This window comes from Coturnix japonica, chromosome 5 (genome assembly GCF_001577835.2).
Source record: "Coturnix japonica isolate 7356 chromosome 5, Coturnix japonica 2.1, whole genome shotgun sequence".
Taxonomy (NCBI): domain Eukaryota; kingdom Metazoa; phylum Chordata; class Aves; order Galliformes; family Phasianidae; genus Coturnix; species Coturnix japonica.
Genome location: NC_029520.1, coordinates 29,565,750 through 29,580,637, shown reverse-complemented (window position 1 = coordinate 29,580,637; position 14,888 = coordinate 29,565,750). Strand labels below are relative to the sequence as shown.

Genomic DNA, 14,888 nt, shown 5'->3' with positions numbered 1-14,888 from the left:
ACCAAGAAGGCATTTGTTTCATGGGATATTCTGATACTTTCAGTGGCCTTAAATATGAGCATGGTTGAGCCACTACAATTTGCATTTTTTTATAGCCTCCTATATTGTGTTATGTATAATGTCACTTTTTATTTACCTGCATCCCACTTTGATCACAGCTTTAAAATGGTGTTCCTAAATGTCAGTAATAATTCGTACCACAAAGAATATGAGATGAAGGGCAAAGCTTGCACAAAAGTAAATTAACTGAGTTTAAATCCTATCAGGAATGTGTAGAGGAAACATTCTGCTGTGGATGTGATAGTTAGTTATTTCATTTCTGCATTTACCTTTAAAGTGCAGACTCAGATGGGATAAAATGTGTTCCATAATATATAGGGACATAAAAGGAAACATTTTTCAATAGAGTTTGGCTACATTTACTGGAAAAGCAAATCCTTCAGTATCATTGCCTATAGTGTCAGCAAGATAGCCCACTGCAGTTATACTAAGGCAGTTAACTGGGTAGCTTGATTAAAGTACAATTAGACTGTACACGGTTTCCACAACATTTATTCTGGCATTCAGCAGTGCCTACAGTTCACTTGTACTTGGTTGAGTGGCCTACTTCTGAGGCCAGGTAGAAAGTTGGTTTTGGTTCTTTCTGTGTCAATCTTTGAATTTATAAGATTTATAAGATTTAGGCATCAATGGCCCAAGTGCCTGAACCTTCCCAGCATCTGTCTGTATATCTCCAGAGATTTCCTTCACCCAATTCTAACATCTCTCCTTCAGGCAATTTTTTCCTCCTTTTCTTTTCAACTCCCCTTCTTACTGAGACCAATTCTTTTTGGGAATTTCTTTTCCATTCCTCAAATGTCCAGTTTTCCCCAATATAAATAATCTACATGCACATAGCCTTGCAATTGTTGATACAGTTTTGCATCTTCCCTCTGGTGCAGCCTCCTCATCAGTTGGAAGTTTGTTGCTGCAAGCAACTGAATTTCTACAGAAAAAGTTGCTGTAAAGGCAAAGAACTGCAGAGGTTGGAAAGAACCTCAAAAGATTGTCTAGTCCAACATCTCTGCTAAAGCAGGTAGCCTACCATAAGTCACACAGGCAGGTGTCCAAGCAGGTCTTGAATATCTTCATGGAAGTAAACCCCACAATCCCTGTGGATAGACTGTTCCAGTGCTCTGTCAATAAAAAAGCCTCAACTGCTGCAGATAAAAGCAATTAATCTTTGGGTTGTTTTTAGTGTTGTTTTTTTTTGTTTTGTTTTGTTTTGTTTTTTTAATTATTATTTTATTTAGAACAATACTTTGATGGAAAAGGAGTGGTTTTGTCCCAGTAGCTCCTTCCCCACTTAGCAGTGAAACATGGAGTATAGGAAGTATTTTTTAAATGTTAGATTTAGGGACAGAAAGAAAGTGAGTTTTTTCAGAGATAGTAATTGAATGGTTAGACTGAAAACACAGAATTAGAGTTTTGGTAGGAGTATGATCCATGCTTAATGACAGCTGAAAACTGAAACAGTAGATTTTTCGTGTTAAACTGTTTTCTTTCCACTATAGTCTATCACCATTTGTTTCAACTTAGCTATATTTGCCTAGATCTTGTGCAGAGATGTCACCAAAATACCACAATGTTTAAGGTTCTATATTTCTCATTTTGAAAAGTTCTGATGAAAATGATTATTGCTGTAGGCTTTAGTATATGCCTGTTTTTCTACCACATTACACAGGGAATTTATGTGATCATCTGTCAGTGTTTTTAGGCCTGGTTTGGGGCTAGTTCTGTGACTAATAGGACAGGGGGACCCACAGAACCCTGCCCTGAGATAGGGAGAAAGGGGATAGGTTAGAGGTAGGGAGATGGGCCTAAGAACAAAACAGCAGCAATGAGCTAAGGGAGAAAACTAATTTACTAAATATGATATTGGAATGCAAGATAATATAGTACAATATAATTGCAATTGAAGCTCATCAAATAAACGATAGAGTGTCCAAAACTGAAGGCCCTACTCTAAGGCTGAAGGCAAGACAACTAGGGAGCACACACCACAGAGACAAGCAGAAAAAGAAGGGAGCAGTCTTGTGATTTCCAAACAGTTTTATCTTTCCCTCTGAACAGAAAATGGAAGTAGAACAGCAAAGTCTTCTGGGAGATGTAATTGTTTTTCTCTTCTGAGAACCAGATACCCAGTAATATGGACAATCTTTGGAACTGCAGCATTAACTTTTTAATTGCCAGTGCCCTACATGATGTCATGATGTGGAATACCAATATAAAAAATCATGAAACCATGACATGTCTTGTTACCATGAAGACTAAAACCCTGCCTTTTAGTCCATAAAATCTAGGAGGCTTTGTTCAATAAAAGCTGACTGCTGCATTCTCTCAGTACAACCTAACAGCTGGAAAAATCTGTTAGAAGCATTTATACCTAACTTGTAAGAAAGTATTTTAGTTTCAGTTCTTGTCACAATAATGCAAACTTACTATGGATGAGGTTAAAATTACTATACTACTTATTTCTTTCAGTACTCTTGTAGTCATTGTCTTGTTTTATTCCCTGCTTTTATAGTGATTTTCAGGAAAAGAAAGAAAAGAAAAAAATAAAATAAAAAAAAATAAAAAAAAATCCACAAAAGTAAATTATATCTATTTATTTACACATTCTACATTATTTATTTATTTTTAACTGTAGTTCACAAAGCTCTTTTGGACAGATGTAGCTAAAGGTCAGCTGTATCTTATGTCAATTGCTATGATGATATTTGTATTAATAAGTGGTCTTTGTATGCTTTGCCTGAAAAACTTAAGCTAGTTGAAAATGAAGTAGAAAAATATTGTCTGGCCCAAGTCATCGTATAAGAACAACATTAGTGAATAGATATGGTTTTTGTTTGGTTTCAGCAGACAGTGGGAGAAGAGAATATTCAATATACAATGCTAATAAAAATAATACAGTGTTCAGGAGCACACTGCAATATCTACTGAGGGGCAGGGAAGTTGAATTATATCAGAGTGGAGGAAGAACTGAAAGGAGTTTAAAAATGACAGCATCCCCTTCAAATTTTGTTTATTTTATTTCCACTGAGGTTTTAACTTGGACTACTTCCTCTGGAAGGATCTACAGTACCCTAACATATTTTTAATTTTAGTGTTGGCAAGTGTACCTGAGTTAGATATCTCATAAATGGTGTGAGAACTTACTGTAAGTGGTCTCTGTAGTCCAGGGCACCTGTGGCCCAGATTAGAACTCAGAAGATTGCATGACAGGATGGATGAAAATAGTCTTCTTTTTGAAGTAGTGTATTTTCTCCCAAAAGAAAGAAGGTATGTGCTTATCCAGCAAATTTTAAAGTATATTTAGAATTGATAAAATGTTGTAAAATAGTGCTAGATTCATAAGTAAACCCATATAAATCAATCTTTATAAAACAATTTAGGAAGAAATATTTACTATACATGTATATCATGTCAAATGTATGTGTAATCTCCATTAAATTTCTAATTTTTAACAGGCAACTTCCAGAACTAATTTTAAAAAACAAATATGTATTGTTTTCTAACCTAAATATCTTTTAATGAAGACTGTAGAGCTCATGTAATGAAATTCCAGCCTGAAAATCTTAGCTCTGTGATTATTCTCAGTTTACACTCTGTGGCTGAGGTGCATCAGTAATAACATAAGATATTGTAAAATCAAGATCAGAGGACAAACCAGATTTAGCAGCTTTTCATCTCAATATTGGCATGGAATCCAGAATCCAGGACTACAACAGCTAGAATATTTGCTGAATTTAGCACAATTCTCTGAATGTCTGTAAATCCTACATACAGAAAAAAATATAAGTGTTCACTCCATGTACAGAAGTAATTACTGTTGACAGTGGAAGAAAACAGCAGTGTAGGAAAGCCCAGAAACCACAGACAGTAAAAGAAGTATATAGTGCCCATATTATATAGTTGTTCTGAAGCTATAATATCAAAACTCAGCCACTAGACTTCTAATTCCTAAATCTTGAATCTATTTCAAGCCTACTACAACAATGAGAATATCAGATTCATCTTGCAGCTCCGGAAGTCAATTTGCAATTGCAGAACTGAGATGTAAGGTGAAAGGCAAAAACCCCTACTTCCTAAATTATGCAAAAGCTCAAGTATTTGCAGTATTCTCGTGCTTCAATTTATAGGAAAGAGAGGGGGTTCTTTGTATAAGTGAATACCCAACGGCAAGCTTAATACACAATGGGTCAAATGTTAGCCTGACCAGTTTATTACAAATCCCAGTCGTTTAAGGAGATGGGAAGGGAAGACAGGTGATAGAAAAGATAGGAAATAAACACAAGGAGTATTTGTAGGAAGCAAGAGAGAGACATTCACCACCACAGATTCCATCACTGCTCGTAGTCCAGATATTGATCTTTAGTACTGATGTGTCATTGGAGGTTGTTCAGCTGACGATTGACAACGGCAACTGTCCAAGGTGGTCGACCGGTCAAGTAAGCTCTCTTTGGAGTGACAGCTCAAATCCAAAGTGGTTGAGTTATCTCTCTTTGGAGTGGCATCTTCTGGCTTTGAGATTTCAGTAGAAAGTCCTTTGTTCCTATCTTCTGGGCCTTGCCAGCTGTCACATGGCAACACCCACCTCTCATCTCCCAGATAAGTCAGAAACTTATCACAAGAAGTACCTTGGAAAGCAAGCCTTGAGCCAAAAACAAAGGGTTCAGACAAGTATTAATTAAATAGCAAATGAAATAATTCCTAAAGCAATTTTTTTGTTTGTTTGTTTGTTTGTTCTGTTTAGGTCATATTGATATATCAGCCTTTTTTATTATTTCTATTTTACAATCCATATCTCTGGGAATGAATTGCAAAAAAAAAAAAAAATAAAATTAACTATCGAAGCATTTTAATGAGAGCTTTGCCATTACCTCTGAAATAGAAAGTCTATTTATCTTTTCAGAATAATTGCATTAGATAATAAAAATATAGGAATGTATAGAAACACTACAGTCTCACTAGATCACATTTATTTTTTGCCTATTTTTGGTTAATAGCAAACATTTCTTTAAGAACAAAGAAATAGGTTTTCTCCAGGAATTATTTATATATTAGCACTTATCTGTAACAGCATATTATTATAGAACAAGAAATAACCAAAAAAACTGCACAGTGCTTTCAGTTAAATGCCAACTGAGTTACAGTAAGAACTGATACAGTTTCAGGTCTACAAAGTGGTCATTATGTCTTGATTTCTGAAGTGGAAAAGATTAGTTCACCAGTCCTACCAATGTTCTCTTGATACTGCACTCAGAACGGAAATTTATTTCAAAGAAGTAAAGGGCTTTGCATCAAGCCAATTGGACAAAAATTTTAAACATTTTGACAATCACATAGTGGGATTTTACAAATAATCTACCTATGTTACTTCAAAATACTGTTGATTAAACTTTTATAACCACTTCTAAAAAAAGAAAAAAAGTCAAATCTTTCAATGATTCATGCAATCATTGTAAGTATTTGCTGCTAATATGCAAGACAGTGGGATCTGGCTATCATTCCTTTGGTTTCTACTGCTAATAGTAAAGACACGTTTTAACAATGAGGTAGAAATATGACATGCAAGGAGAAATGCTAGGAGTATATCTAATAAATATGAGTGACATTTTGCCCATTTTATCTAATAATTTTATTGACCACAGAGGCAAGAAGAAATTTAAGAATTACAGTCTCATCTGGTGTAAGTCAATAGCACAAATCAAAACCCACACGAGGACATTACACATTTGTTTTGAAAAATATTGATATTAATCTATAGTGAATTTAGTTAGTCCGGAATGCAGGAAAAAAGAAAAAAGGTACAAGGACATCAGCCTAAAACCTAAATATCTATTCTTTTAAACAGTAGAGTCAGATGAATTCCTTTGTGCATCTGATATCATTAAAGAGACTGCTATTTTCATTCCCTGTCTGCTTTACTTTCTTTGCCTTTGTATTTATTTATTGTGAATGTTTATTCAGTAAAAAGAAGTAAGATTTTGCAATTTTATGACTCTTCTGAAAAACAAGAAAGGAGCTTATTTTTTCTTTGAAAAAGGTCAGAATGGAGAGAAGTTTTAAAAAGTTTGGTCAGTAATCATGAAAACTACTTCTGGTAATAATTTAGAGTTTCTTAAAGATTTGATCCAGATTTCATTGAAGTCTGTGGGAAAAATCTCCTCTTACTCAGTAATGAGTCTCTATGATGATCGATAATAACTTGATATCAGCATTTGATGATTAGAATTTAGGCCAAGTGCATACTGAATAACACTTACATAACATACTGTTGTGGGTAGCAACAGAAATAAATTTCAAATTCTTCCAATCATCAAAAAGGCATCCTGGAGTAGGATGCGCTCACCATCCACCAGTGGAAATAATACGCTAGACTAGAATTAATGCTAAAACACAAGTATTACATTAACACTGTATATCTTCTCTGAAAGTAATTTTTGAATAGTAGTGTAACACTGCTTAAAGTCCTAAAGTAATATAGTTAAGTTGTTTTATATATCTTTCAAGAAATTGAAAACATAATTGCAAGTCATATTTCTTTCAGAATATAACACTATGTTCTGATTTCTGTAGTACCATAAATCAGTTGGCTGTTGCAGAAATGCAGAAAGGCATTTATGACAGATATGAAAGAACACACTTCTCCTTACTACTGAATTTGTTCCTATAACCTGTCATTCAGCTTATTCAACTTATGCGGCATTATCCATGCCAAAGGGTCTGTGTGTGCCACCATCTCTGAAATACGCACACATTTCTCAGAACAAGAAAAAAGGAATGGAAGAGGAAGAATTTTCTAAATATATATATATCTTTTAAAGAGTAGTTCTACAAGGAATGCAGCAACAAGAAAAGCATAAACATATTTAAAACAAATGCTGTTTGACAGTTGGCATTCTATGGTTTTGTACAAAGAAACAGAAAATGGTGGGAACATGTTAACATACATCCCATTTAGAAAAACTATTTAAGTACGTCTTAATAAGGGAGTAATATATTTGAGGGCAAGTATGATTAACAGTCTAAATATAAAAAGAAAAAATAATCTGGATATTATGTCTATCAAATATGTCTCAGTGTGGAATCACTGTAAGAAACCTGCCCTGTCCTGCCCTCCTCTGCCACATATAAAGAAGCACAAGTATCCAGTGCTTTGTATTAATCGCTTTAAGATTAATCCTATTTATTAAACTCTATTGGAAGTTTGTGCTATTCTGAAGGGATTTCCAGAAGGATCCAAGGAAACAGTTATCAAAAGGAAAGAAAATATGAACAGAATTTGAAAATTATAATATGCAGGAGGTTTGTCAAAATGACATGGAATAGAAATCTTTGAAAAGTTAATGTGTCTGTGAAAAATGTAACAAGTAGAATTTTTAAATAAATTTTAGAAAATAAAAAAAAATAAATTGTTTTTCTTCTTTTTCTGGACTGTTTTTCTGTTGGTTGTCTGTGATGGTACCCTCTGCCAGCTGCTTTGGAGAAAGTTACAAAATAACCCATGCCAGAATATAATATAGTAACCTGTATAACAAGGAGCCATTCTAACCATTGTTTTAGGAGTAGAAACATCTTACCGAAACATCAGCAAGACATTTCATTTTATCAGAAGCATTGTTATTCTCTGAGAACTTATTAATAGGATCAAGTCTGTGTCTTTTTCAGAGGGGTTACTACTGATTTTTTCAATGCACTTTCTATTGTACTTCTTTGTACACACCCTTTCTGCCACTTTTCTCTTAATACTGAAGTTTTTATGTTATTTATGGGCATGGTGATCAGAAATCATCAGTGTTCAATGTGAAGCTATACTATTGACTTGTATCACTATGTTGTATCACTACATTTTCTTCATTATTGTTTTCAGCTGTAGGTTTTTGTTGATGATGATTTTTAAATTCATACAGTTGCTTCTTTCAATTTGTACTTTCTCTGAGCTCTACAGTTACATTGTAACTGATAGTTCAGAGTATACTTTCTAAGAATGTTACCTTGTATTCACAAACAGGGAAGGTGATTTTTCATAAACCCTCTGCTCTATATACTTGAAAATCATAGTTGTCAGATTGACTAATACACTAAATAATATTGAATCCTCTTTAAATTCACTTCTGCCTTCATACTCACCTCCTCTTATGTCTATGAAAAGGAGAGGTGGACTAGGTGAGAGGTACTCAAGAGGTACTGTTTTTTCTTTTAGGAAGAGAATGAACATTTTATCAAATATTTTCTTGTAATAGTCCATTGATAGCAAAATTAAAGTTATGATTTCGTAGTTTTTAAGTACAGAAAGGATCTAAAGTATTTCTTTTTAGATATTTTACATCAGTTGGCATGGATTACCTAGACTAGAACATCTAAGCAGGTTGATAATGTAACTGGAACAGATTACTGGAAGGTACCTCCCCAGCTGCAGAAGTAACATTAAAATGTATATTCTCTTCAACATAATGAAAATCAAAGCAAATTCAATGTCAAAGATTTCAGTGAAGTAGACAAAGATTACTCTTTATAAGACGGTCTGAAGTTATGAGATGGTGATTCAGGAAGGTAAGACTTGCTCATTCAGACAATATCATGTTTTTCTGGTCAGTTTAGGATTGTAGAGCAAATTCTCACAGAAGCTAAAACTAATGAAAACTTACAATATCTTCTGCTTCAAACGCAAGCAATTTACAAATTTACAGCTTAAAATGGAAACAAACTAATTCCATGGTGCACTCTAATGCACATGCAATTCTTTTCTCCATTTACAGAAAAAGGAGAAATAAAAAACACTATGACTAAATGTAAGGCAATAACAAATGTCCTACTTAATCTCAAAAAGCTGTAAGCTTTTCACATAGGTATCAAAATTAAGAATCTGAGTTTTCATACAGTGTTGTCAAGGGTAAAAATAATGTAATGATTCATGATCTCATGAGAAAATTGTCACTGGAACTACCTTGCTTTTAGATAAGTCTCACAATGGATTGAAAAAAACTGAGCATTTAAGCTGTTTTTCAATGAAGAGAACACAGTATAACATAGTGGTGAAGGCTTTCTAAGAGGCCGTATAACAGGACAATTTAGAGAAGTTCATACCCCTGAATGATGTGAGTTAAAAGTAACTACTGTACCCTAGGGCATTCTGTAGAATGCATATATACTGCAGCTTCCCAAGGGACAGTGTTTAAACCAGCAGCTTTGCAAGCTCTCTGAGCCTTTCTACATGGGGCAAACAGGTTGAAAAGTAGCTCAGATGTGGTCTCAGACAAAGTTGTTACTTTCATTCACCATGCAGCAGCAGAAAGGACAGGAATAAATTAAAACTTTGACATGGAGAATATCAATAGCATGTGTTCTGAATGCATTTCATTCTTGAACATTTTAAATTCCAAGATTTCCTAACATCTTCACCTTTTTAGGCTATAATACTGTTTTCTCTTCAAAGGGCTTCACTGATTTGACTTGCTTTATTTCAGTCAGTCTTTTGGATGCAGTGTTCCACCTTTCCATGTAAGGTTCAGATATTCCTGTCAAATATTCAATAGCAGGCAATAATGATGAATTTAGGTTTGCTAGACAAAATAAAATTTTCAAGCATGTGGCTTTCTTACTAAGAATGCCTTTTGCCCAGGTTAGCTGGTGGAATTAACAATGTGATGTTTCTCAAGTAAACAAGCTCATTAAGATCTAGGTAAAACTAAAAAAAAAAAAAAAAAAAAAAGGACTGTAAAATGGCTGTATGCATTTACCGTGAAATGAAATAGAAGGCTTCATAAAAACATTTACTTCAGCTGTTATAACAGTGAAGAGAACATCAGCCATCTGAAACAGAAGAAGTGCCTGTGGCATAAGAACAGTAGGATTCTGTTCATATGTGTTTTGTTTCACAGTATGTCAAATTATTGTCATGACACAGACTAATATTAACCAAGAATGTCTTTGTGCAGCACTACAGCCTTTTGCTATGGAGTTTTGTATCACCTGCAAATTAGTGTGTCAGTTTCTTTTAAAGAAGTAATAGAAGACATACCCTGCAGCCATGAACAGATTCCAGAAGCATTTTCAGAAACAGTCTAGTGTAATAAATACAATATTACTGTCCTATAAATAAATAAATAAATGTGATTTTCACAGACACAGTGCAGAGAGAAGTGCTTGAAGAAGAAGTGGTTTTAAATATATATCTATAATTATATATATATATACTATATATATAATTACACTTGCTATAAAAGCATATCTTTTTAATAAACAATTGATGAACCAGGGTAAAACGGTAAAACTCTCTACTGTAAAGATGCTACTGCACTACTGCAATAACTTAACCATATATCTGTAAATCCTGATTATATCCATCACTGTCTCTATAATAGATTAAAAAAAAAAAAAAAAAAAGTAGTATATGTGCAAACACTTGCTATGTAGGCTAATTTATCAGGCAGTTCTGACTTGTTTTAAATCGGACTTGCTTATGTCTGTTCATAAAGGTGATACTGCAGGGAAGCACTTTGTGCCCAGTTCATCTACGACAAATAAGGGACTGAAACTATCTAGAGGTAGTTAGAGGTTTTTGTAGATATGCTATAACTGAATTAACTTTGATAGGTTCTATCCAGAAAGCCCTTGAGGTTGAAGTATTTTCATTTATCTGCAGCATAGATTTATTACAGATAGCGGGAGTCTAATATCTCTGCATGTAATTACTCATTTGCCTCAAACACATCATAAAAATAAAATAGGATTTAAACTTGAGGCTTATTTTGTTAATAGAGAAGATTGTTGCTTGTGTTAATGTTTTCTAGCTGACCTGGAATAGGATTAGGTTTTGTTTTCACTTGGGTTGTGTGACATTATTGAAACAGTAATGACTTCCACACTGCATTGTCTTTAAATTTGAACATCTGCCCTGAAGAAGAAAGAATCTATTATTTTCTTCCATTTGTTCTCAGTCAATTTTTAGGTTACTTGTACTTTGGATACCCTGGAAAAGCAGAAGTGTAGCTACTTGTTTGTTTTTGAGATATGGTTTTGAGAATATACTAATAATTTTCATCACAACATAACTGATGGTGGTGTGATGGGGTGAACTTTCACTTACTGGTAACATGAGCGTTGTCACATTTATTGTGAACAGCCACCAGTCATTTCAACGAAATGAAACTGCCTTCAAATAAAAATTTTAAAAGGATTGTTTTTTAAGAGGTACTTTTAAAATAAACCACAGAGCAACCCACCACTGGTTCCTTGCTAATTTTTTTAACTCTACTAACTTACACATTCATAGAATTGTTGAACATTTTGTACTGTTTTAAAGCATGAGATTTGGAACAGATCCCTCTCATGTCCAGTCCTAAAAGAAACATCTGGGGAAGGAAAAAAAAAAAAAAAAAAAATCAGCCATCTCTTCTCTTATGCAGAAACCTCTGCTTTAGACTGGTAATATTATAGAGAATTTTAAAGAAGTCTAGAGAAATTTAGAGAAGTTTAAAGCAGATACAAAAATGAAAATCACAGTGAAGAAGGGGCAAGATATCAGGTATTTCTGATGTAGTCCTTATTGTAGACATGCCATGTGTAGGTTTTATTCACTTTGCAGAGCCACCATCTGATTTGCTACAACTGAAAGACTGCCTGAGACATGAGCGCTCATCTGAAGTAGCTAGCATATATATATATATATATATATATATATATAAATAACACTAGCAGAACTTAGATTAAATCCTTATCCTTAGGATGAGCCAAATACTGTCCTTGAATGTCCATGAAAAGCTTCCTACTAAATTACAGAAGATTTGGTAACTCACAGTTAGGAGAATAAAATTCCTCAGGCTTGTCTGGAATTTTGAAATTTGTGTATTATTCTGATCATTATTAATGCTCTAAAAGAGAAGAAACTTCTTTTCAGGAAACTTCCTCCAGAACGTTAAAATCAATGGAAAATAATGATAAAACTCAGACTATCTAGATTTAGTTTTAATTATCGTTAACATAACTCTTCATTTACAGCCTGATTCTAAAGTATATGAATGAAAGAGATTATAAAATAAATGTGATGAACCAGAAAAATATAGTGGAACAGAAAAATATGAACTTCATGAATGAATATAATTGTATGAAATTTTAGAGCAGTTATAAATAAGCTGTAATATGTCTGTATGCTGAAGAGTTTTGATTTGATAATAATGAAGCTAATTTAAAATGTCAAATAGATTCCAGAATACAGTTTTATTAGTTGAAGTAAAATAATGAGTCACTAAAATTTTAAATAGCTAAGAAAGTGAGTAATAAACTGATATTTATTTAATGGAAAAATATATTAATGGTATGTGTCTTTATATGGCTGAGGACTGTTCTGACTGGATTTCATTCCAGGCAGAGAATCAATACACCATTAAAATCTATTACAAGAACCTGGCATCATAGAACTAAACTAATATTTTGTTGGTCCTCTGAATAAAATAAAACACAGCTCATACATCTCAAGTACTGAGTCTACACGCATTTTGTATGAGCTTAAATTTATATGAGGGTCAACTTGGTGAGGTTCATGTGCATAGTTATATTATTTACCTTAAAGTGATTTATGCTCTGCAACTTGCAGATAGTTTTCCATGAAATATAGAGTATCATCCTATTGTTATGTTACTATTAGACAATGCAGAAAACATCAAATAAGTAATAATTAGTGAATCTTCAGATTCACTTGCTAGACAGCCACCAGTTTCTATGCATCAGTTGTCCTATCTTCAAATTAAGAAAGTCCTGTTCAGGTCCTTCGACCTCTGTGGAAAGAAAGATGTGATAGAAGAGTAAGAAACTAGTTTATTTTGTTTGTTTGTTTTTAAGAAATAGAGTTTGACCTGGAGGGGAATTAGGTATTTTTGCACATTAATATGTATCATAGATTTCATTTAATCAGAATAAATTTGTAATTTGGTATCTTTCACACAATAGAACATGAAGATTATGTGTAGCTGCAAAAGATTAATAAACTGGAAAGAAAACATTACAAATGCCATTAAAAGAGAAAGATTAAGAAAATATAGGCTTCCAGAAAGATTTTTATTTTACTTCTGCATAGATACAGAAAAACAAACAACAGTTAGCAATACTTAAAAATCTTCTTCCAATGGCAAAACCAGCTGAAGGAGGGCACTCTGTGTAGTACTGTGAGTGCAAGAAATCATGATGATTTGAATGTTTCTGTCCAAGACCATTTTTTGATCTAAAAGCTCATGTGCTTTCTCAATTTTTTTGTAAAAGAAGGACTGCCAAAGAAACAGCAACATTTGTGCAGCAGCAATCATTTGTAGTTTTGGCTGTATTTGGCGTAATAAGTGAAAATTTACTTAAGGACTCAGTGTCTGAAACTTGTTCAAGAAAGTATTATGAAATGAATAATCTTGTGTGTAGCATCACAAAAAAATATAATGAAAAATAAACCTGATTTACAGAACTCAGAGCCTACTTGTACAGTGATAATAATAATAAAAAGATGGTAGTAAATACCCAAAAGTTTATTTACAGGAAAAACTCACCTGTATGGAAGTCTTTGGTCTGCTGGAACCGCTAAGACAATCTCCACCAAGGAGCAATCTCCAAGAGATGCTGCCTTAGTGGTGGTCAGCCCTTAAATGAGGTCTAGAGAAGGTGGAGTCAAGCTCCACCCCTTCCGGGAGCACAACTAAATTACTCTCACCTGTGCTCCCATAGCTGACCCAACACTTGCCTCAGCTGCTTAATCAGAGGTTCAGGCTGTGATTACCAATTTCCCATACACTAGTTATGCAGTTTTGTTAAGGTTGGCAGATTACAGGATGTGTTCTAATTTACTAATAAATAGTTCTACTAGGAGACTTTTTCCATAGTTTACTTCAAACTTTTTAATCTCTGCAGCCATGAAACAGGAGAACAGCTGCTTAAGAAATGTTGACACTTGAGGTAGCGCTTCTAAGCTTTGCTCTGAGTCCAATCCTCACTTCATCATACTTGCACTGTTGATTTCAGTCATCAAACACCATTGAGCAAATGAAAGTTTTGCAGGTGATAGAATTATAAGGCTGAAAAAGATGTCCTAAGACATTATAAACTTTCATTTCCCTGTTTACTTATGAGCAATGGAAGAGTAAGAATACATCCCTATCCTCTGAAGGCATACTTGAATTGTCGATTTGAATAGGATGCAGAAATCCCTGTTTGCAACCAGGGAGTTCTAATGTGGTGGTAAAAACTCAGATATGAAAGCAATAGCTCAGTTCTGGAGTGAAGTTGAATTTACAGAAATACCTCAGTCCTCTCAGAAATGCTGACTGTACATAATAATATCGATGCAATTAAACCACATATAATTCTGGAGTAGACTTTGTTAACACTTAATGCTAACATCTCTGCACTGTTCCACTTCTTGATACAGATGCATACTCTTGCACAGGCAACCCCAGGTAAGCAAGATTAAAGATCTAGTACCTGAAAATGACACTGAATTTCTTTATGACGAAGAGGTAATCTAGAAAATTCTGAGCCAAGAGTCTTTTTTTGCCATTGAAGCCATTAAGGAGTAATGTAAAAAATAACAAACAAAAATAAAAATCTCATTTATATGATTTAGGGTCAACACATGGCATAGTAAAACAAGTGTTCAAACAACAAACAAACAGTATATAGTTAATCATAGATATATTAAAAAGAGTATGTGAGCATCGCTGAATTTTCAAAGCATTCAAAAATATCTACAACTTGAAGTACATCTGTACTTAAAGAAAAAAGGCTGAGAGTCTCAGACCAACCAAACTTACAGACCAGCAGGAAGATCCTTTGGATTACTGAGGAGGAAAAGAAAAACATATTTA

The 14,888-nt window shown here is 33.8% G+C and overlaps 1 long non-coding RNA gene across 1 annotated transcript; it reads right to left on the bottom strand.

Annotated features, from left to right (window-relative positions):
- Positions 1–3,511: 3,511 nt before the first annotated feature.
- On the bottom strand, positions 3,512–13,679 carry LOC107314997. The gene is made up of 2 exons (XR_001555711.2): positions 13,578–13,679; positions 3,512–4,693 (listed from the first exon to the last, which is right to left on the bottom strand). It is a non-coding gene; the product is annotated as an uncharacterized LOC107314997 (long non-coding RNA).
- Between the last annotated feature and the right edge of the window lie 1,209 nt (positions 13,680–14,888).